This window comes from Phyllobates terribilis, unplaced genomic scaffold (assembly GCF_046119375.1).
Source record: "Phyllobates terribilis strain yellow unplaced genomic scaffold, ASM4611937v1 Scaffold_11__3_contigs__length_659146591, whole genome shotgun sequence".
Lineage (NCBI taxonomy): Eukaryota > Metazoa > Chordata > Amphibia > Anura > Dendrobatidae > Phyllobates > Phyllobates terribilis.
Genome location: NW_027362771.1, coordinates 99,156,676 through 99,180,996, shown reverse-complemented (window position 1 = coordinate 99,180,996; position 24,321 = coordinate 99,156,676). Strand labels below are relative to the sequence as shown.

Below are 24,321 nucleotides of genomic sequence, written 5' to 3'. Positions count from 1 at the left end.
ACCCTATACTTGGTCTGCCTTCCTGGTGGATTTAGTGGGGGGTCGTGGCAGATCCTGCCCACAACCTCCGGTCTCTGGCTGAGGATTAGTGCCCTCCACCAGCTTGGGATCCGGTACCCTTGTGCCAACCCTTCACCCTGTTGCTTGTATTTGGGCTCTTGGGGTTCCCTCTTCTTCCCCTCTGGGTCCTTCTGACTCCTCTCTCTCTCTTCTTTCAGGACTGCTTGACCCTCTACAACAGACTGACTAGTAGCTGTCTGCCTGTCTGAGCCTGATCTAAGATGGTTCCCACCTTATATACTCCCTCTATGTGTGAGCTCAGGTGACCAGCACCCAATGAGCTCCTAGCATTACCCAACCTGCTCCCCCTATCTGCCCCTACACTACTGGGATGTTCCACCCCCCTCCCACTCCAGCCAGGGACAGACACTATCGTACCTGCACATAAACTGGTGGGAGTACCGTTGATCTGTCCCCCGGAAATGGGATGTATGTAGTGTATGCAGCCTACTGAGCTCAGTTCCACACTCCATCCTTACCCGGGAGTGGAATATCACACCTCTGGCTTGAGGTGCAATACCCCTGTAGCAGCCGAATCCTCAGGGTGCTACACTATCACTTATAAGAAAGTAATTCTGTAATCTAACAAGCCCCTTTTTGTGTCTTATTGATTGCTGAATTAATATAAAATTGACTTTGAAGCTGTGTTCGCACTATGCAGATTAGTTCTTGAATAGTCGGAAACGGAGAGTGGGGATCAATTTCAGCGGACTAATCCTCCATTTCATCATGTAAGCACGCCTCTGTGGGCATAAGCAATATGATTTGGAAAAGCGATGTAACAGCCAGCACTTTGGAGATCTCGAGCATGTGCTACACATTCTCTTTCACAGGGAATGCGCAATGAAGCTGGGTGTATTTCCCCAGCTTCATTGGCGCACTGCGCATGCCAAGATAAGTATATTCAATTTTAAATATAAGTATTGATGGTTCATGTGTTTCATTAGTAGCATATGAGGGCTTTAAGACAAGCCTTTCATTTTTGGCTGGTAAATGTAGAGCTCCTCCATGGCTGTCAATGTGCAGTGCATTGATGAAGCTTGGGACTTACACTCGGCTTTGCTGCGCATTCCCAAGGAGAGGGGGAACATTGCAAGATTAGCAAGGAGCTGGCAGGGATGTTGCTCTCGCAAATTATGTTGCTCACACCCACAGGGGAGTGCTTACATGTTGAGAGAAAGGGCTAACCTGGGGAAATCAATGCACATCCCCTGACTAGTCAACCACTAGTTTGCATAGTGCGATTGCAACTTCAAAGTTGATTTTATATTAATTCAGCAATCGATAAGCCACATATAGGTTGTTGCTAGAATGCAGGAAAAGGTTGCTATAAATATATGGTAGTGGTTTAATGGAGTTAAGGCAGCTGCCAGGTTCCCTTTAACATGAATTGGGCCACTGGCTACTCCAATACATAAGTGTGTGTTGACCTTATAGTATTTTAGGTGGCCAGTTACACAGCACATCCTATATACACAGGCGGCTGTATGTTCTCTCATGCGAGAGAATCCGATCGATTATGCAAGTGACACTCTGCTCAAGCTCTGTCAGAGTTTGATCCTAGTGTCACCTGGGTGTGATCCGATTCCCTCTCACAAGAGAATCATATCACAGGAGTGGAGAAGAGGGACAACTTCAAAGCTCCATCTTCTCCATTGTCAGTGCCAGCATCAATTGGACTTGTATGGGTGCGCATGGTCTGATTATCTCATCATGCTGCGATTGTTTTCTCATGCCGAATTGGCATGAGAAAGAAAGCGCTAGTCGGCACTGCCCCATAGTTTAATACTGGTCCGAGTGGTATCCAATAAAACATTGCTAGCACTTGGCCGTGTAATGTGAGCAAGCCCTGAGTCTGCAGCTCCATTCCCTGATACTTCAGCATCAGGACTGAATTTTGACAAGAAGACATACATAACAAGCTCCCAGCAGTTGTGCTTAGTTGAATGAACATTATCTCCTAAAATTGCAGAAGCCTTTAAAGCTTGCATTGCAGCTGAAGAGGCTTATTAAAGATTTTGAATATCCCAATACGTATATTATGCTATAATTATTTCCATTTGGATGCACAGAAGTCACAAGCAGTATTCTTCTAGATTTTCATTATCCTTTGCCATATGCTTCTCTGTTCACCTCCTGCACCATACAGAATATTTGGTAACTTCTTGTAAAAGGAGCCTTACATCAAACACTAGACAAAACTGCCTTTCTGAAACCTGCTGTATACAGTGTATATACCATAGCTGTAACCCCACCGATCAATTGAATCTAATGATTGACATTATCATACTGCTGCAAATGAAAATGCTACTAATGTACAATAAATATGCAATATACAATGCGGTTTATATGCGGACAAACACCACAGAAGTGGTATGAACTGAGCCTAACAAGAGGAAATATTGAATAACATTGAGAAGCAAAAAAGATAATATAATAATAATAAAATGTTGTAAAACATGTGACACAGCTAACCAGCTGTTAGAAAAATTATACACAGCTAGATTCATATCCTCCCAAGTTCACAAACTAAAAGTATAACACGTGCAATAAAAACAAATAGTGAAATCCACAACACCCCACAGTTTATAAGCACCCTACTAAAATAAACAGTTTTAGGCAGTAAGTAATACAAAACATCAGCTGGAAAGCAGAGGAAGAGAGGATCCTCCAGTACTGATACCTACCTACAGCCAAGTGGAATGTGAGTTATACTTGCAGGATTAGTTTCTTTCATCATATACTTTTTTCTCATACACACCCTCTGTGCTGTGCCATCCTCTTCTCTCTGTATCACAATGCATCACTCCTCCCTCCAACATTTTAATGGATCACTCCTACCCCTGGCACCAAAATAAGGAACAAAGCCAAATACCTAGGGATTGTGTACACACTTATACTAATATGTGCTGAACAGTAAAGAATCTAGATTTAGAGGACTGGATAATAGTCCACCTAAATGAGTCACTGTGTCATACCTACTGCAGATCATTGGAAGGGAAGTATAAAATAGTGATACCATTTTTTTTTAATATGATTTTCTCAAAAGTGCATGAACAAATGAGATTTCATCTAAGAAAGTGCATATAAAACAGCCAATTAGGTTACATCTTCTGTTTTTCTAACACAAACAAGAAGAAAAATGGAGTTATCTAATTGGTTGTCATTAGTAATTTCTTTATTTTGATTACGCTTGCTTTTTATATATGAAACCTAGATTGTTACCTTGAAATATTCATTTAAAAAGTTTTTGCATAGTTAAATCTAAGTTTAAGAGTTAGCACTTGTTTACACTGGCAGACCTGCAAGCGCCCGCAGCTCGGCCACATATAATCTGATTTAATAGCCAGTTCTAGAAAATGAGATCTGCATTTCTGATGCGCACAGAACGATTGTTAATAGATCGTTCTGTGCACATAGGCTATTATTGTCTTCAACAGCATGTGTCTTATTTACAAAGGACAATTTGCTGCAGAGAAAGATGATTTTAAGCAATCGAAAAGATCATTTCACCTGATGAACAAGCATCTTGTTCGTTTGACAGGTAATCGGCAGCCTGTTTACACTGCGCGATTATTGGGATATGAGCATTCCAGATAATCACAATGTAGTGTAGTTAGCATACACTTATTCAGGAGACAGTCTACCTACTTTGAGATACAGCACGAAAAGAAAGATTATTTCACATGTCACCACTGGTCATTTTAAGATAGGATTGGCAGATGGTTATCATGTTAATGTCAGTATTGTCGTTTACAAGAGACCTAATGAAACAATTATCACAAAACCCACATCCCAGATAAAGTCTAGGATCAGTAAAAAGATCAGAAAAAGACTGTAAAGCTGGGAAGATAGGAAGGAAAACAATAATCCACAGAAAACCTTGTCAATGTTTTTTTAGAATGCTCACTTTTGCTTACAGAGTGCTTCCATTATAATTTGGATTAGGTATCCACTTTTGGATTATGTACGTTAACTATTTAGAACTCCAACATCTCCCAGATCCAGCAGCCTCTTCTCTCTCTGTTCACTTTCGCACGCTTTTCATTCATCAGCATGCCAGTTTTATTTCCTAACCCTAATGTACATCATCGAGTTCAGACATACTGCTCATCGGATAGCCCCGATTGTTTTTGGGGTGCCCAACCTGCAGCTCAGGATGGGTATGAACGTGGCCCAATCCAACGCAAAATCATAAACTTAAAATATTCTGAGATTTTATTTTGTGATAATGACAACCCCTAGGACCATGGGGTACTCGCCACCGTGTCGGTCGGTTCCTTGGGCTTGACCCAGTCCGGGGCCCTAGGCGGTCATTAAAAAGCAAGGACAGTTTGTTTAGGGGAAAAGTTTTGTGACGCCACCAGTGGTATGCAGCTATAGGTGGCCGCCACTGCTGAAAGAGACCGCTGGGGCCATTGGTGACGCAGCTGGGATGGATTTGCTCACCACTGGTAGAGCGGGGCCCCAGGGCTGCTGGTACGGTTTATGTAGAGGGGCTGTGGATGTTGGGGTGCAGGACTGAGGGTGCAGATAACGACCAGATGACACAAGAATGGTGGTTTCCTCTACGTTTACTTGAGGTTTGATGGTGTAGACCGGGATAACAGAAGGTAATGGAGGTACAGGCGGCCTAGAAGCAATTTGGTGATCCACCTCGCCAGGTGGAGTTGCAGGCCTTCCTTCTTCGTTGTCCTCTTTGGCCCTGCTGCCTAAAGCTATGCTGCGGCCCTCTTTCCTGAGCAATCGTTAAATCCTAGCCGGTATGGCAGGCACCTTGAGCCTTTTACAGGTGTTGCTCCTTCGTGGCAGCTCCAGGCTCTAGTATGCTGCTGAGCGGCCGGGTGTTTTGTGGGGCCAGGAGACCTGCAGTCTCCTGCCTTCCGCACTTAGTTGCCGGGACTTCAGTACCCGAACAACCACGGACTCCGGTGTCCGGTTTCTCGTGCTTTTCTCTGGGTCGAGCTTGGTCAGAGCTCCCCTCCCCAGGTTCTCCCTCATTGCTCTCCTGTCTCCAACTGACTTTTCTCACTCTAACCGACTTTTCTAAACCCTGCCTCCAGGCTCCAATTTAAAGGGGAAGCTCTCCTTCTGGTCTGGAGCCAGGAAATGTGTTGGATGCTGGTGTTACTTGATAAGGGGACCCCTACTTGCTTCTAGGCATGGCATCACCCCCTGTGAGGGAGGCAATGCCAATGTGGCAACTGGACTCCTGGGGTGCCACAATTACATGTTACAATGTAATCTAGAATTAACATACGTACGCTTTCTTGCTGTTTGCACGCATGTGTGTGGCTTTTGGTGTTTTACCATCCAAGTAGTTACATGTGCTCATGGTGACTTGGCAAGACAGCAATTAGCAATATTTCAACCTACCATTGCAACATTAGAAATTTAATGTTATTTAGAAGTCAGGTAAGCATTCTTATTTGATTATTAAGGGTACTTCTACACCTTGGCAACGCCTCACAAATTTCCTGCCTCTCTTAACAATCGGCCATGCGCTTTGCCCTGCATCAGCAGCTGTGAGGACAATGAAATGGAGTCAATAGGCAGTCCCTCGATTGAGAAGTGCATCACCTCAAATCTTACCAATCCCAATATTGTAAAGAGTTTATTTTATTTAAGCTGCACCCAGTGCCGTAACTATAAACTTCGGGGCCCCGGGCAAAACTTCATAGTGGGGCCCCTCAACATTTCAATCACTAGAGATTGTGCGGAATGTGGTGAAGCTTGCTACGCATTACAACACACAGGCTTCACCACATTCCGCAAAACCTTTAATAGATTTAATAGATTTTGTTGTTTATGATGCAAGTTTTAGAAGTTAAATATTCAGTGAAATATTCTGTGATCTCCAGACTAACATATTGTTACAAATCTTGTGCTATGAGACTCTCCAGGCCAGTGCAGGTTTCCATTCATTGACAGCTGGCAGAGCTCCTGGAAATTATTGAAATAATAGTCTCTCCTGTCCTCCGGGTGACATTGTCTGACAGGAATATAGGAGCTGGGTATTTTATGAGAAATTAAAGTATTAAAATACAATTTTTTACCATCAGTTTGGGGCCCCTTGGGTGGTTGGGGCCCCGGGGCAGTTCCCCGGCTGCCCCGGTTGTAGTTACGGCCCTGGCTGCACCGCTCAGTAGCACTCTGACTGCACGCTGTATAGGCACCACATGCTGCTTTACTTTAAAGCTGAGCATGGTGTGGTAGCCGACATAACTCCTAGTCTGCGTGACTAGTATTCCCCACAGCTCATCGGCCACAACTGAATCCCAGTGGGCCAGCCACTGTGAGGAATCGGGGGAGCTGACAGGAGCAATTAGTGGAGATGTGGAACAAACAGCTGATTGTTCCCATCTATTAGTCCATGTGCAATGTCCAGTAACCAGAGGAAGGAAAAGGGACGTGGCCTGTGAAGCATGAAGCACAGAAAAAGAAGACAGACTGAAAAGGAATGAAAGAAGTCAAGGAGGAGAAAGTGGAGGGGAATTAACCTGAAAGAGGTAGGAGTCAGGAGAAAGGCTCTATAGGCTGTGAGCAGTGGCGTAACTAGAGTCTGATGGGCCCTGGAGCAAGATTTGGACCGGGCCCCCTCATTCTAAATAAATATATATATATGCTGGTATATATATCACCCATCCTGGTATGTGTCCCTTATCCTGGGCCCCGTCCTGTTATACCAGGATGGGGGATATATATATGTCCCCCGTTCTGCCATTGTTCTTTAATGTATAGAAAAAAATAAACCATTATACTCATCAGGGGAGTAACAAAAGTATAATGCACTCCCCATAGTCCTCCATATACAGGGTGGGCCATTTATATGGATAAACCTGAATGAAATGGGAATAGCTGGTGATATCAACTTCCTATTTGTGGCACATTAGTATATGGGAGGGGGAAAACTTTTCCAGAATGGGTGGTGACCATGGCGGCCATTTTTAAGTCAGCCATTTTGGATCCAACTTTATTTTTTTCAATGGGAAGAGGGTCATGTGATACATCAAACTTATTAAGAATTTCATAAGAAAAACAATGGTGTGCTTGGTTTTAACGTAACTTTATTTTTTCATGAGTTTTTTACAAGTTTATGACCACTTATAAAATGTGTTCAAAGTGCTGCCCATTGTGTTGGATTGTTAATGCGACCCTCTTCTCCCACTCTTGACACACTGATAGCAACACCACAGAAGAAATGCTAGCACAGGTTTCCAGTATCTGTTGTTTCAGATGCTTGTGTGTTTCAGTTATAGTCAAAAGAAGAAAGGAAACCAGCTCACGTGGACTCTAGGCATATGAAGCACGGATTCCAAGGAACCATTTGGCAGTAATATGGAGAAAGAGGAAAAATCCAGCTTCATAAAAAAAATCCAAATTTATTTTCAAGACAGCTAAAAGATCAGAGATCTGATGAAGAATGCAGTTTGTGGGTTTGAAACGTGTTACCGTGTCCACGCACATTATGGACTTCCTCATCTTCTAGCTGTCTTGGATTTTAAATAAATTTGGATTTTTTTATGTAGCTGGATTTTTCCTCTTTCTCCATAAAGTATAATGCACAGCCCATAGTCATCATCCATGTAGCATAATGCACAGCGCATAGTCATCCATAAAGTATAATGCACAGCCCATAGCCATCCATAAAGTATAATGCACAGTCCATAGTCATCATCCATGTAGTATAATGCACAGCCCATAGTCATCATCCATGTAATATAATGCACAGCCCATAGTCATCATGCATGTAGTATAATGCATAGCCCATAGTCATCCATAAAGTATAATGCATAGTCATCCATATAGTATAATGCAAAGCCCATAGGCATCCATAAAGTATAATGCACAGCCCCTAGTCATCCATGTATTATATTTGGCCACCGTGAACTCACGGATTTTAAAAATAGAAAACATTATACTCACCTTATCCATAAAGTATAATGCACAGCACATAGTCAATATCCATGTAGTATAATGCATATCCCATAGTCATCCATAAAGTATAATACGTTTTCATCCATATAGTATAATACACAGCCCATAGGCATCCATAAAGTATAATGCACAGCCCCTAGTCATCCATGTAGTATTATAGCCACCATGAACTCACTGATTCTAAAAAAGAAAACATTATACTCCCCTTTGCCCCGCTCCTCCGCCGGGGAGTCGTGAAGCCATCAGCTGACTTCAGTGTATAAGCGACGGGAGCGAATGACATCACTGCCATGAACAAAAGAAAGGCAACTGTTTAGTTGCTAAGGACCTCCATCTCCAAAGCGACCCTTTGCAAGACCCTACACAGTGTCCAGCGTGGTGGGATGATTATTCACTGGGCCGTCTGTCTTAAAAAAAGGAAACTGCACTGATAATGCCAGTTCTACATAGTCAGTACAGTTTCCAAGGGAACAATGACCTTTGGTGACATCAAAGTCAGGTGACCAAAGCTCATTGTGTGGCCCAAGACAACTATTTTTCATTCAATGTGGCCCAGAGACACCAAAAGTTTGGGCACCCCTGGCTTTGAATATGACAGGATACGTGAAGTGTATGATCAGTGAAGGTCTGACTACTATGACTCCCATTGATCTGGAGAGCTAGGGATCTAAAGTCCTGTGTAAATGCATCATCACTATTCTGTTCGTTCAGGGAGCAAAATACCTCCATTCTCCTGAGAGGTGGTGTTCCCATCTGTGAGACCCAGGTTGATCATACTTTTTGTCACCTCACCTGTGGATAGGTGATAAATATTGTTTGTGGGATAACTTCTTTAACCATAGCAAAATTGCCCCAATAACCATAGAGACATTATTAAAAGTGACAGCCATATTATATCCATATAAAAAAAATTACATTGATGCGACATTCCTAACAAAGGCCATTAATGTATGATTGGTAGTGTTTCCACCCATGGGACCTCTACAAATCATCCAAATGAGTGCCCATTCAATGCAGTACATAAAACAGGGAAGTCCATATATATTTCATTAAATTTGGCTGTCACCGATTTTTGACCATCACGAGTGGGCTTGTACTGCAATAAATTGCTTTGTTGCAGTTATTAGTAATATACAGTACAAAGTAAAACAGTTAGTAAGGCTTTAACCATAACTGCATGCAACTCCCTGGTATCCTGCAATTTTATATCTAGAGAATGGCCAAAAACTCCACAATTCAGAAGTGATTTTTTTTTGTACATGTGTAAAAATTCTTCAGAACCAATCCCTGGTTTAGAAGCTTGTCTTCCACCATCTAGTATCCATAACCTGTAATGTCAAGTACCTAATTGCCATACACCAAAGAAAAGTATCCTGGACCCTTTTACATTTTTTTTGTAATTTAGCAATGAAAACTTCTACTGCTATGGTCTCACTGCTCTAGCAGTAAGTGCTCATTCAGATGTCAATGATTTTTCTAGTACGTAAAAAAACAGCCTGTGTTCTTCATTAGTGTTGTTCCATCAGAGTTTGGTCAGTGTGTCAATTGTTACCATCAGTGTTGGGTTAGGGTTTCCTCAGTTTTTCTCGGATAAAAAAAACTGATGGAGGTTTCTGAAACTTATCCTATAAAGCAGTCTGTGAAAAATGAGTGCTGTCCAATTTTTCATGGATACATAGACTTGCATTGGCGAGTTTGATATGAGACTCAGAACAAAATTGGACGTCTTCTTGAATTTGTGAAGGCTACACCACAAAAATATAATGAGATATAAACATAGTCTTACAATTCGAATTGCAAAGTGTTTGAACTCGCATGTAACTGCGAATTTCAGCAAATTTAACTTGAAGTTGTTTCTCCTCGGATCGATCCGCTAATCTCTGCAAAAAAAAAAGTTATCTGTTACAGTCAAAAAGGGGGATACACTGTATAAACGATCAAAGAATGTGAAGGGGCAAGTTGACTACGTATTTCTGTAGTTAATCTTACTCTGTTTTGTGTCTATGCATAAGTGTCTCGGGTGTGTCAGAGGTGACAGACAGTCGTCCTGCAGTTGGTTGCAGGAGATCTCTATGTTTGGCATTACAGACATCTTAGAGGCTGGCTGTCTCTAGGACCCAGCGGCTACCTCCCTCAGGCTAATTAGCTCCCTGGCCTGAGTGTATAAATACCTGGTGTGTCTGAGAGGGAGGTGCCGGTGATATTCATTACTACTTGTAAGAGCTTGAGGCCACGTGCACATTTGACTGGAGTGGTCTAAAGCTAAGCAATCCCCCCTTGTTTGTCTACCCTTGTTGTCTATAGAGTTTAGTGGAGATCGACTAGTGCTCATCTCCTCCCTTCCCTAGCCTTAGCCACACGCCAGGGAAAGACAGGGCGAGGCATGCGTGCGGCAATTGGTGAAGAGTCAATATAGGGACGGTAGTTGAGACAGGTTGACACAAGACCAGACTAGAAGGTCTCCACTCCCCCCTTACCCTAGTGTCTGGGCTCCCTTTCCCTCTTCCCTCTGTGTTGCACTAAGTCTTTCCCACACCCTGCCTGACAATAAGGTGCTAACAACAAGCAGGCAGGATTAGCTATTTAAATGAACAGTTAGTCCGCCTCCTTCACATAGTGCTCTAGGCACATGCTAACATTGCAAATTCTGTCCTTTGTCCAGCATGGGACTGGAAGCAAAATAATCGGGGTCCGAAATAACGTAGCTAGCTAAGACCTTATTCTTAGCTTATGTAACTTTATGAATATGCTTAGCTTATAGCTTTCCTGGTGTACATGTAAGCAGGGCCGTTTTTGCTATTAGTCCGGTGCCTAGGGTGGCAGGTTGTGGGTTGCTGGGCATGGTAATGTAGCGCCCCGAGGGTTCGGTTGCTACAGGGGTATTGCACCTCAACCAGAGGTGTGATATTCCACTCCCAGGTAAGGATGGAGTGTGGACCAGGGCTCAGTTAGCTGTACACATACATACACACACTCCTCATTTCCGGGGGACAGCTCGACGGTGCTCCCATTTATATATATGCAGGCACAACTGACCATGTCCCTGGCTGGAGTGGGGAGTGGGGAGAGAACCCAGTGATGTAGGAGCAGAAGGGGAAGGTTTCTGGAGCATAGGAATGAGCTCATTGGTTGCAGGTCACCTGAGCCCAGACACAGTAAAGTAGATAAAAGGTGGGGGCCATCTTTAATGAGAGTGAGTCGTTCAGAGAAGAAGTTCAGCCAGAGAGGGCTGACAGGGAGCTGAGGCTCAGTCTGAGCTCAGCTCCACGAGGCAGGCCTAGGGTGAAGGCCGGAGCCAGAAGGGAGAAGAGGAGAAGGAGAAGGAAGGAAGAAAGGTGGAGAGAAAGAGGAGTAGAAAGCCTCCAGAAACAAGAAGGCAGAAGGGACCCTAAGAACCCACGAGATATCGGGTGAAGGATCAGGCAGAATAAGGGTACCAGATTTCCAAGTTGGTGGAGGTAAATTATCCCTCAGCCAAAGACCGGAGGTCGTGATCATCTATTGGTGCGGCCCCCTGCTACACCCACTAGGAAGGCACCACATAGGGTCAGGGAAACCGGTGACAGGTTTCACCAAGAGAAGGCCCGAGGCAGCTGGACAGAAGTGTGGTCACTGGTGGGGCACGAGAGGCCAGAGAAAGGATAAAAGGGGGTCCTGTACCACACTCCTGAATTGCCTGGGGGTTGACCGAGCTCCTCACCTGGTGGACGCAGCACGGCTCGGGCAGTCATTGCCGGCAGAAGTGACTCGGATAACAACTGTGAGTAAAAGACCCTGGACTGCATCACTGACTCTGTGTGATTTATGCTGCACCCTGCACCATCACCCCCAGCATCCTACTACACTGCCCTGAGGCTACACTTTTCCCGTGGGGAGTTATCCTATCCCTGTGCTGCATATCTACATCAGCCTCAGCGGTCTGCCTTGCAGCGGCGGTCCTCCCTGACCGCAATCCACGGGTGGCGTAGTCGGACATTCAAAACCCTACAAATAGTCTGCCACAGCATTTAGTCTGACCACCCTGAGCCACGGGATTGGGTTGCCACAACTACCCCCATCATTGCATTGAAGCCCGGTTCCGAGTGCCCCACGGCCCAGGGGGCGAGTCAGTAATAGCTTGTAATTTTAAAAAAATGTATTACCCCTCCCCTTTGCTGGACTAAATATCAAAACATGCATCTTTGCAAGGTAAGGGATAAGGGGAGGATAAATTCCCTGCATTCATTTATTTGTGTCCTATAGAGGCAGAAAAGACGCAGGCGTCATGAGAACATACAGGGACTCTTACCATTAACGGGGAGGTAGGGTTCAGTGTACAGAGTGAGGGGGTAGTGTGAGGACACATTATAGAGAGAGGGCAGTATGGGGGGGCATTGTGAAGAGGGCACATAGCATGAATAGTGGGCAGCATGGGGGCAGAGTGTGAAGAGTGGGAACACTATGCAAAGAGAGCACCATGAGGGGACAGTGTGAATAGGGGGCAGTATGGTGAGGACAATGTGAAGAGGAGGTACAGTATGGAGAGGGGTCAGTATGGAGAGACAGTATAAAGAAGAGGTACAGTATGGAGAGGGGATAGTATGAAAGGGGTAGTGTGGAGATAAGGACAGTGTGGAGGACAGTTCATAAGGAGAAAGATGTGGTGTTATAGTTCATAAGGGAGAATGATGTGGTGGGTATAGTTCATAAAGGGGGATTGTGTGGAAGTTATAGTTTAAAAGGAGGGCAGTGTAGAGCTCATAGTACATTAAATGGGAAGATGGGATGGTTATAGTATATAATGGGAATGGTGCAAACGCAATATTTTATAGGAGAGGATAGTGTGTAGGCTATGTATCACAAGCAGGTCACTGTTCAGGACATGTTTTTGTTTAGTGAGCACAGTGAGGGACAATTACGAATTCTGGGGAACAGCATTGGACTTATTTAGGGCACAGCAGGGGCAGATACTTTTAGTCAGGAGTATTATAATGACACTGTTATTTTTTAGTGCACCTTGTCGGGATGTGCTTCAGATGACCGGAGAAAAGGGAAGTCTGAAGAAACTAGTTGTGGCTATGAAAAGTCACCCTGGCATCAGGACCAAATGAAGACGAAAGATATGTGAACAACTCAAAACACAGAAGATGTGACCTATAATGGACCCGGATCTAAGGTTGCATTTATATTAGACAATCGCGGCCTTTAAACAACTGCCATCCGGCTATATGTACTTGATTGGCTGTCATGTAATTGCCTGTTTAGACAGGCCGACCATACTTTCAAATGCACAGAAAGATTGTTAACATGACCGTTCTGTGCTCATAGAACACCTTTGTTCTCAGCTTCACATGTACTATTTACAAAGGACGATCTACTGCTGAAAATAATGGTATTTAAGCAAGGTTCAAAATAATTTCACTTGACAAATGAACATTTTCCACACATCTAATATTTTTTAACAATGTCAGAAAAAAGTTCCCCATTACAGACTGTCCAGGAATTTACAAACATTTGACATCCCTTCCTACCAGTGATTTTCTACATATGGTGTAGAGAATGCAATATGTTGCAAAAAACACAATTTGTATTGACAAATGCTTATTTAGCCTGCATCTAGTTACAATGAATCCTCCTATGGCTAGGAATAAAAAGTCTGAATTTGTTAAGCACTTCTTATGTCTTATTTCTCTGCAGTTCCCTATGGTCCTCTTTTTGAAGCTGTTTATAATCCAGCGTTCTCCAGCTGTGGCATGTCCAGACACATTGGTAAATAATTCACTTGCCTTTACAAATAAGATGAATTACTAATAATGCCCATCGCCTTCTGGAAAGCTTGCATGGTTGGATTATGATTTGGTGTGAGAGTGGTAATATTTAATTGCAGCTGATTTATTTGTAACTGTCGTGACATCCTTATCAGGAGCTGAATAATCCTTCTACATTTACATTTTTAGGAGTGGCATTACAGGAACATCTTGCAAAAATTTCCTTCCATGCCATAAAGTGCTAGAAATATACCAATAACTGAGCATACTTAGTTTCATTATTACTCTCTCCAGTTCTACTGATACAAGACTGACACACTCTGTGACGTGACTGCAGTTTCACTGTTCACTTTCTCTATTAGAAAACTATCTTGTCTTTTTCTGAACCACACTATTATAGATTTCAGATTGATAGGTGTTTTTATAACACTTCCCAAACTGTGCCTGAATATTGTGTATTATCCTGAGTGATCTGGCCATAATAATAATAAGTGCATGCATAAACCCCTTAAAATTGATATACTTATTTAGTAGAGTTTAAAATCAATACCAAAAAGACCCTAAGTGCACCCAGCACTAACAAGTGTGTGTAGTCTGATAGAAAAATCAGACCAATAAATATGATCCGATCAAAGACCGGATTGATACTATACAGCTAAAAAATGAACGCATCATTAATCCTATTTCCTAATACGCTGTATTACTGTTTATATTGTTTTATATTGTTAATATATAAATGCTACAAGTTTGTAACAATTTATTTATTTATTTTTGTATTTTGTAACCAGCCAATTTATGCATCCCCACATACCTCACATCTTATGCCCCACTCCCCCACCCTCATTCATTTATCCTTTGTTAAGCAAAATGAAAATACATTTTAGTTGAAAAAAAATAACACACTATACACCTTAGATAACTTTTGTTCTCATTTGGCCAGCACCCATCTCTTCTGACCCCCCATACAGTTGAACACTCTCTGTAGGGAAAGTGGAGAAAGTTGCTGACAGCGGCTTATCAGCCTGCAGAACAAAATAATTGGGTGATTAAATACAAACCCATTGATACTTACAGTTAGGTCCATATATATTTGGACAGAGACAACATTTTTCTAATTTTGGTTCTAGACATTACCACAATGAATTTTAAAGAAAACAATTCAGATGCAGTTGAAGTTCAGACTTTCAGCTTTCATTTGTGGGTATCCACATTAAAATTGGATGAAGGGTTTAGGAGTTTCTGCTCCTTAACATGTGCCACCCTGTTTTTAAAGGGACCAAAAGTAATTGGACAGCTTAAATAATTGTAAATAAAATGTTCATTTCTAGTACTTGGTTGAAAACCCTTTGTTGGCAATGACTGCCTGAAGTCTTGAACTCATAGACATCACCAGACGCTGTGTTTCCTCCTTTATGATGCTCTGCCAGGCCTTCACTGCAGTGGTTTTCAGTTGCTGTTTGTTTGTGGGCCTTTCTGTCTGAAGTTTAGTCTTTAAAAAGTGAAATAAATGCTCAATTGGGTTGAGATCAGGTGACTGACTTGGCCATTCAAGAATATTCCACTTCTTTGCTTTAATAAACTCCTGGGTTGCTTTGGCTTTATGTTTTGGGTCATTGTCCATCTGTAGTATGAAACGACGACCAATCAGTTTGGCTGCATTTGGCTGGATCTGAGCACACAGTATGGCTCTGAATACATCAGAATTCATTCGGCTGCATCTGAATTGTTTTGTTTAAAATTCATTGTGGTAATATCTAGGACCAAAATTAGAAAAATGTTGTCTCTGTCCAAATATATATGGACCTAACTGTATCTGTTTTGACATCATCTGCAGTGAAAGAGTTATGAGGCTCCCATACTCATTGGATGGTTGGCAAATCCAACCAAATAAATGCGTCCTTCCAATTTTTATTTAATATATATAGAGGGCCATTACACACCCCATATCATTGCATTGCTGGCTCTATGATCCTTCCCCTGTCTTTGTTGACATGCCTGCAGCAGTGACATAATGAATAGACCATGTGACTTCTGCAGCCAATCACTAGACTCAGTAATCATGCAGAGGGAGACTCCAAAAGACTGCCCAGTGATTGGACATTTTCTGCAGTGACATAATTGCTACAGCCATATCAACAAAGACTGGGGGCAGTGAGGGAGAGACAGCGATGGAGTGAGAGAGTATAAGTGAGGCTCATATTGTTACTTTTAGATAGAGCAGGTCTGTAAAATAGAAAAAATATATAAACCCCTTTAAAGGTACATACAGTTATATGAAAAAGTTTGGGCACCCCTATTAATCTTAAGCTTAATGTTTTATAAAAATTGGTGTTTTTGCAACAGCTATTTCAGTTTGATATATGTAATAACTGTTGGACACAGTAATGTTTCTGCCTTGAAATGAGGTTTATTGTACTAACAGAAAATGTGCAATCTGCATTCAAACAAAATTTGACAGGTGCATAAGTATGGGCACCCTTATCATTTTCTTGTTTTAAATACTCCTATCTACTTTTTACTGACTTACTAAAGCACTTTTTTTGGTTTTGTAACCTCATTGAGCTTTGAACTTCATAGCCAGGTGTATGCAATCATGAGAAAAGCTACTTAAAGTGGCCACTTGCAAGTTGTTCTCCTGTTTGAATCTCCTCTGAAGAGTGGCATCATGGGCTCCTCAAAACAACTGTCAAATGATCTGAAAATAAAGATTATTCAACATAGTTGTTCAGGGGAAGGATACAAAAAGCTGTCTCAGAGATTTAACCTGTCAGTTTCCACTGTGAGGAACATAGTAAGGAAATGGAAGAACACAGGGACAGTTCTTGTTAAAGCCAGAAGTGGCAGGCCAAGAAAAACATCAGAAAGGCAGAGAAGAAGAATGGTGAGATCAGTCAAGGACAATCCTCTGACCACCTCCAGAGAGCTGCAGCATCAACTTGCTGCAGATGGTGTCACTGTGCATCGGTCAACTATACAACGCACTTTGCACAAGGAGAAGCTATATGGGAGAGTGATGCGAAAGAAGCCGTTTCTGCAAGCACGCCACAAACAGAGTCGGCTGAGGTATGCAAAAGCACATTTGGAGAAGCCAATTTCTTTTTGGAAGAGGGTCCTGTGGACTGATGAAACCAAGATTGAGTTGTTTGGTCATACAAAAAGGTGTTATGCATGGTGGCAAAAAAACACAGCATTCCAATAAAAACACTTGCTGCCCACAGTAAAATTTGGTGGAGGTTCCATCATGCTTTGGGGCTGTGTGGCCAATGTCGGCACCGGGAATCTTGTTAAAGTTGAGGGACGCATGGATTCCACTCAGTATCAGCAGATTCTTGACAATAATGTTCAAGAATCAGTGATAAAGTTGAAGTTACGCAGGGGATGGATCTTTCAGCAAGACAATGATCCAAAACACCGTTCCAAATCTACTCAGGCATTCATGCAGAGGAACAATTACAACATTCTGGAATGGCCATCCCAGTCCCCAGATCTGAATATCAATGAACATCTGTGGGATCATTTGAAGAGGGCTGTCCATGCTCGGCGACCATCAAACTTTACTGAACTGGAATTGTTTTGTAAAGAGAAATGGTCAAAAATACCTTCCTCCAGGATCCAGGAACTCATTAAAAGCTACAGGAAGTGACTAGAGGCTGTTATTTTTGCAAAAGGAGGATCTACTAAATATTAATGTCACTTTTCTGGTGAGGTGCCCATACTTATGCACCTGTCAAATTTTGTTTGAATGCAGATTGCACATTTTCTGTTAGTACAATAAACCTCATTTCAAGGCAGAAACATTACTGTGTCCAACAGTTATTACATATATCAAACTGAAATAGCTGTTGCAAAAACACCAATTTTTATAAAACATTAAGCTTAAGATTAATAGGGGTGCCCAAACTTTTTCATATAACTGTAGATTATGTCATTGTTACTAGAGGGGAAACACTAGGTTCACTATTGGTCCATTCTCTTTAATATGTTTATTAATGACTTTGGAGAGAGATTGTACAGTAAAATAATCTTTTTGCAGATGATCACAGACCAAGTAAAATAATGACCACAAATGAGGGCAGTATGACATTACGTTTGCATTGTTGAAATAATCAAACTATTAGAAGTATCAAATATTAATTGCCGCTGATAAACGTAAGGTTATGCACTTGATAAATGTATGGTAACAACATTAATTAGAGAATGGGAAAAAATAGGTGAACTAAACCTGTATTAGCTGGCGCAAATGTAACTGTAGCAATCAGACACAGGCAGCTGCTGCCAAGACAAACAAGATGATAGGGTGTATCAAGAAATGAGCCGACTGTGATTTTTCTGTGATATATTGCAGTAACACCATTTCTGTTTCCTTGTAGAAAGATCTGAGTTACTCACCGGTAACGGGATTTTACAGAGTCCATGACAGCACCACCTGAGAGAGGGTATCCGACCACCAAGGACAGGAACCTACTGAATAAAAAGGCGGTACCTCTCTTCCGCATCAGTTTTTGTTTCAGAGCATGAGAGGGCCTCCGAAAAATAGGTTAATACATAACTGCCACCTCAACATTTGTAATAAAACACCTTAAAAAGTGCACACCATAGTGATAAAGGGGAGGGAATTAATAGGGTGCTATCATGAGCTCTGTAAAATCCTGTTACCAGTGAGTAACTAGGATCTTTTCCCCTTCTCCCATGACAGCACCACCTGAGAGATTTATAGAGATCAGACACCAGAGGGAGGGATCACCGCTTGCTACACCTTCCTTCCAAAGGATAGATCAGTAGAAGAGGAAAGGTCAAGGCGGTAATGTTTGTAGAATTTAGTGGGGGATGACCAAGTTGCCGCCTTACATATGATGTCGATGGGCACATCCGCCTTCTCAGCCCTTGAAGCAGCTGCCGCTCTGCTGGAGTGGGCCTTCAGGTTCTCTGGAATCGGCAGATTGCTAGAAGAGTATGCTAAGGTAATGGTATCCCTGACCCATCTACCTATGGTCCCTCTTGTAACCTTAAGCCCTTTCCTAGGCCCCTGAAAGGAGATAAATAAGGCGTCACTTTTCCTCCAGGCCTTCGTCACCTCCAAATACTGGACTAATACCCTCTTAACATCTAAGGTGTGAAGCTTATGTTCCTCAGAATCCCTAGGGTTAGGATAGAAGGAAGGGAGAGTGATTACTTGCGTCCTATGGAATTTGGAGGATACCTTCGGAAGATAGGCCAGGTCTGGTCTTAGGATTACGCTATCCATACACACTTGAGTGAATGGATGGTTAACAGATAGTGCGTGTAAGTCACTAATTCTACGAGCTGATGTCAGAGCTACCAGTATGGCTGTCTTTAAAGTTAGAATTTTTTCTGAAACTTTCTCTAAGGGCTCGAAGGGAGGTTTGGTTAGTGCCTCTAGAACCAAATTAAGGTCCCAAGGAGGCATGCTTGGAGTAGGAATAGGCCTGGATCTACCACAAGCTTTAATGAATCTGATGATCCACCTATTCGCCGCCAAGTCGTAATTATATAGTGCCCCCAGAGCTGATACTTGTACCTTAAGAGTACTGGTGGCTAGTCCCATGCTTAACCCCTTCTGGAGGAATTCTAGTATGGCCCCAATAGGAACCCTCCCTTTGGCGGACTGACCTGAGGTAGACAGAAATTAAGCCCATGTTCTACCATAGATCCTAGTCGTTACCGGCCAGTAGAGTAGTAACCAGATCCGGAGAAAACCCCTCTTGCGTCAGTAGTGACCTTTCAAAATCCAGGCCGTCAAATGCAGGCCCGATCTTTGGGGATGGCAGACTGGGCCCTGTCTGAGGAGATCTGGGATGTCCGGAAGAACCCATGGATCCGCTTGGGACATTTTCTTCATCCAAGTGAACCATGGTCTCTTGGGCCAGAACAGGGCGATCAATATAACCCTCGCCTGCTCTTCTCGGATCTTTCTTAGGATGGTAGTGATCAGCATTAAAGGGGGAAAGGCATAGGCCAGAGTAAAATGGCAAGTAATCTGCAGCGCATACACCGCAAATGGCCTCTCTTTTGGATTCAGGGAGCAAAAGATTTCGGTCTTTCGATTGTCTGTTTGCAAACAGATCTATTTGAGGCTTTCCCCATCGGCCCACAATCTGCTGAAATACGGCTGGATTCAACTACCACTCTCCCTGTTTTAAGATGTGACGACTAAGGAAATCGGCCTTTATGTTCTCCTCTCCTCTTATATGCAGCGCCGAGAGCGTGAACAGCTGACTCTCGGCAAAATGAAAGATCTGATCTGCTACTAACATCAGAGGGAGAGACCTGGTACCCCCCTGATGATTGATATAGGCGACTGTCGTTCGGTTGTCCAACATTATCCGGATGTGATGACCCCGGAGAAAAGAATTGAACTTTACTAGCGCATTTCTGGCTGCCAACAGCTCCCTCATGTTGGAGTAGAGACCCTTCTCGCTGTCCGACCAGAGGCCTTGCACAGAATGATCTCTTAGGTGAGTACCCCAGCCTTCTGCACTTGCGTTTGTCGTAATTGTATCCGACACCTGGAAGGACCAAGGAACCCCCAAAGATAGATTGACCGGAGATCTCCACCACTAAGAAATTGTCCAGATAAGGGATGACCAGGATATCTTTTTCCCTTAAATGTGCTGTGATTTCCAGGATAATTTTTGTGAAAACTCTTGGAGCCATGGAGATGCCAAAGGGAAGAGCTGCAAACTGAAAATGCCTTATGTGCTTGCCAAACTGTACAGCTACCCTCAGAAACTGTTGATGTGCTGCAAAGATTGGATCCTTCAGATCGAGGACGCACGTATAACAGTCCGGAAACAACATCTTTATGGCCGACTTTATTGATTCCATCTTGAACGGCTTGTAGATCAAATGGTCGTTCAGTTTCTTCAAGTTGGCAATGGTTCTGAAGGAGCCATCCGGCTTCTTTATTAGGAAGAGAGTTGAGTAAAACCCTCTTCCTTGTTCGGGTGCAGATGTTTCCACTAGAACCCCCTTCACAACCAGAGAGAGAACTTCCTGCTGCAGGGCTATCTGCTCCGTTAGGCCTCTGGGGGCTGAAATCCTGACGGTGTTCCTGGGCATGTTCTTGAACTCCAATTTGAGCCCCCTCCTGATTATCCCTAAAATCCAAGCACTGGACGAATTTTTTTCCCAGGCGGGCAGGAAGTGGGACAACCTTCCTCCCACCTGGGGAGGACAGTCACTTAGGGGCTTTCTTATTCTAGGAGGATGGACCCCCGAACATGAAGCCTCTGTTATACGGTTTCCTGTCTCTCCAGCTACTTTGGTCTCTGGGAGCTTTGCTGCGACTGTACTGCCTCTTCCGAAATGAGCTTTTAAATCGGGGAACAGACACAGTGGGAAACCCATGTTTCTTGTCTGCGGCCTTATCCAGGATATCATCTAGGCCCTTGCCGAACAGGAAGTCCCCCTCACAAGGGATTGAGCACAGTTTAGTATTTGACTGCACATCCCCTGGCCAGCTCTTGAGCCATAATGCCCTACGGGCTGCATTAGAAAGATTTGCAGACCGGGCAGCCATCCTAACTGAATCTGCAGATGCATCTGCCAGGAATGCAGCCGCCCCTGCACAAGAGGAAGGTCCGAGAGAATCTTCTCCCTCGAGACATTCCCCTTAATCTGGTCTTCCAACTGTTGAAGCCAGATCATCATAGACCTGGCGGTGCAGGTGGCTGCCACTGCCGGTTTAAGAGCCCCTGCTGACGACTCCCAGGCCTGTTTAAGGAAAGACTCCGCCTTTTTATCAAGCGGGTCTTTTAAGGCCCCCAAATCCTCAAAGGGCAGTGTGGATTTTTTTGAGGACTTTGCGATGGCCACATCAATCTTAGGGGTTTTGTCCCATCTAGCTGCATCCTCTTCTTTAAAGGGGTATCTCCGCTTAGAGGAAGAAGGCAGCTGACCCTTCCTCTCCGTTTTTTTCCATTCCCTATCTATAAGAGATTTGATTCTTTCATTAACCGGGAATGTGCGTCTCCTCTTCTGGTCTAAGCCCTCGAACATGACATCCTGAACTGTTCTGGGAGCTTTGGTATCAGTAATACCCATAGTCACTCTAATGGCCTTAACCAGTCTCTCAGTATTATCTACCGAAAAAGAAGGCCTACCCCCACCATCATCATGTGAAGACTCCGATGACAATGATGAGGAGAGATCAGAGGAGGAAGGAAATTCTTTTGTAAAACGGGACTCTACTGATTCCTCTGAGTCCGAGGAAACCTGCTTCTGCTTCTTCTTCCTGCGTGAGGTTAAGCCTTTTAAAGAATCCCTGAACTCTGTTTGGATTAGATTTTTTAACTCCATAGAAAACCTGGGGGACTCCTCTGCTATGGTTCTCTGGATACAGTCCGAGCAAAGGTTTTTGGCGTAGGAGGTGGGAAGGCTGATTTTACATAATGCACACTCCTTGTTTTTACTCTTAGAACTACACTTCTTTGGCTCCTAAGACCCCCAAGAATTGAAAGGAGAGAAAGAGAGGAAAACAGAGAGCACATTACTTAAGGTGAGACTTTCACGAAGATCACTCACCACACTGCCGTTTAGACTAGGGTACCGGAGGCGGTGGTTGCCATTCACATGAGGGCTCCCATCTGGTGGAGGTGGACTGGCGAGGTATTTTCTGACCGGTTCTGCCGGTACTCGCACGCCCCCCACTGCTGTGGCTTTGATGATGGGAAGATTCTCGTCATTCCGGTTGCTTAAGCTGCTTACGCTGCTTTGGCGGCTGTGGCTGCTGCTGTTCCTCCTGCGGCGGTGACAGCTGCTGCCCAGGTGACTGCGGCTCCTCACTCATTATGATGGGGATGCAGACACCGCCATCTTGATCACTTCCCATCCTTGAGAAGCATTAGGGCTCCACCTCCTTTAGGCTCCTCCCCTTCCGGCAGCGTGCTCTCTCTCCTTTCTCTTTTTTTTTTTCTCTACCAGCTGGCGCGCACTGCCGCAGGACCCCCCCCCCCTTCACGTGCGCAGCCCAGCGGTACCCGGCACGCTTGCAGTGGGGATGACTCGAGAATCGCACCCCGCGCAAGCGCAGACCCGGCTTCCGGCGCCTCGTAATAGGGCGCCCCACAACCCCGCGCGTGCGCAGCCCGGACTTCCAGCACGCTACGTCATAGGCCATGACGCAACCCTACACGTGCGCAGACCTGGAATACCTGCTGGCCGGCGTGCTCAGCCATGCCACCATGTGAGCGCAGACCCGGCCACAGGACCCGGCGCACGCGGGAGAGGACCCCAGAAGGCAGCCCCCCCCCCTGCACGCAGACCCAGGTAGCAGCAAGATGGGGCTGGGAACAGAGGACCAACTGCTGCTTCTTCATGGCCTCCTGGCCACATCGATCCCGGGATCCACGGTCCAGACCCCACGATCAGGTAGGCGATGTACCACCTAGAGAGGCTCCCATCAAGGTCAGGAACCAAAACTGATGCGGAAGAGAGGTACCGCCTTTTTATTCAGTAGGTTCCTGTCCTTGGTGGGCGAATACCCTCTCTCAGGTGGTGCTGTCATGGGATAAGGGGAAAAATCATTTACATTTTATTCCACCTTGATTATAATACCTTAAAGTACCCTATGTTATTTACATGTACTATTAGGCTATGTTCACACTAGGATTTTTTTCAGCATTTTCAGCAAAACCTGATCTCTTGGCAGGAAAGAAGCTGCGTCAAAATTGCAGGATTTAGTGCGCTTTTTGGTGCTTTTGTACTGCGTTTTTGGTGTGTTTTTCAGGATCCCAAAGTTCAGCTTTGCTTCCACCACAGAAGCATGAACACAGGTCACCAGTGCAAGACATATGTGAAACCATATTAACCAGAATTACAAATGTAACAGTGGGGGAGGTGAATTGTTCAGGAATAGTTTTTCTAAGACATTGGCTGTACATTGAGTTTGTAGGACACTATTTATTTTTACACTATGGTCTGCCATTGAGTTGCTCAGAGATTGTTCAATTTCACACCTCCGTGGTATTGTTTAATCTCACACCTTGTACATTGTACTCATCACTAATTTAATTAAACTCTCCTAATCCAAACTGCCATCTCAGGTGACAAAGACAAAATGGTAAAATCCTAAAAATAAATGAGTTTCACATACTGTTGTACTTGCTTTTTTTTTTACTAAAAACGCAGCAAAACCTGATAGCTATGTTCACACTAGGCGTTTTTTCAGCATTTTTTCACCACCTATTACTATGGGTGAAAAATGCAGAAAAAACGCTTTAAGAATTGACATGCTCTATTGTGCAAAAAAAACATGAAAAGCACAAAATACTGATGACACAAAAACCAATGTGTGTGCATGAGATTTCTGAAACCTCATAGACTTTACTGGTACTGTAAAACGCAGCTGAAAATTTGCAAATAAAAACGCATTAAAAAAGCGCTGAAAAAATATCTGATGTGAACATAGCCTTACAGTTTGCTTACTTACTACAGGGTGTAGCATCGGCGTCTCTGCCCCGTTCTAGGCAGAGACGCCGTCCCTCTCACCTCCCCGCTCCTGGCGCGGCGTCCTCCACCGCTTCTCTCCCCGCTGCTTCCGGCACGCGCTCCTTCC

General features: G+C 43.9%; 1 protein-coding gene across 1 annotated transcript in view; it reads right to left on the bottom strand.

Annotated features, from left to right (window-relative positions):
- The window catches only part of HK3 (hexokinase 3), a 128,712-nt gene extending 125,878 nt beyond the window's left edge, over positions 1-2,834 (bottom strand). The window contains exon 1 of the mRNA XM_073651366.1: positions 2,748-2,834. The gene's annotated coding sequence lies outside the window, so the exon portion shown is untranslated. The remainder of the gene's footprint in view (positions 1-2,747) is intronic.
- Positions 2,835-24,321: the final 21,487 nt, after the last annotated feature.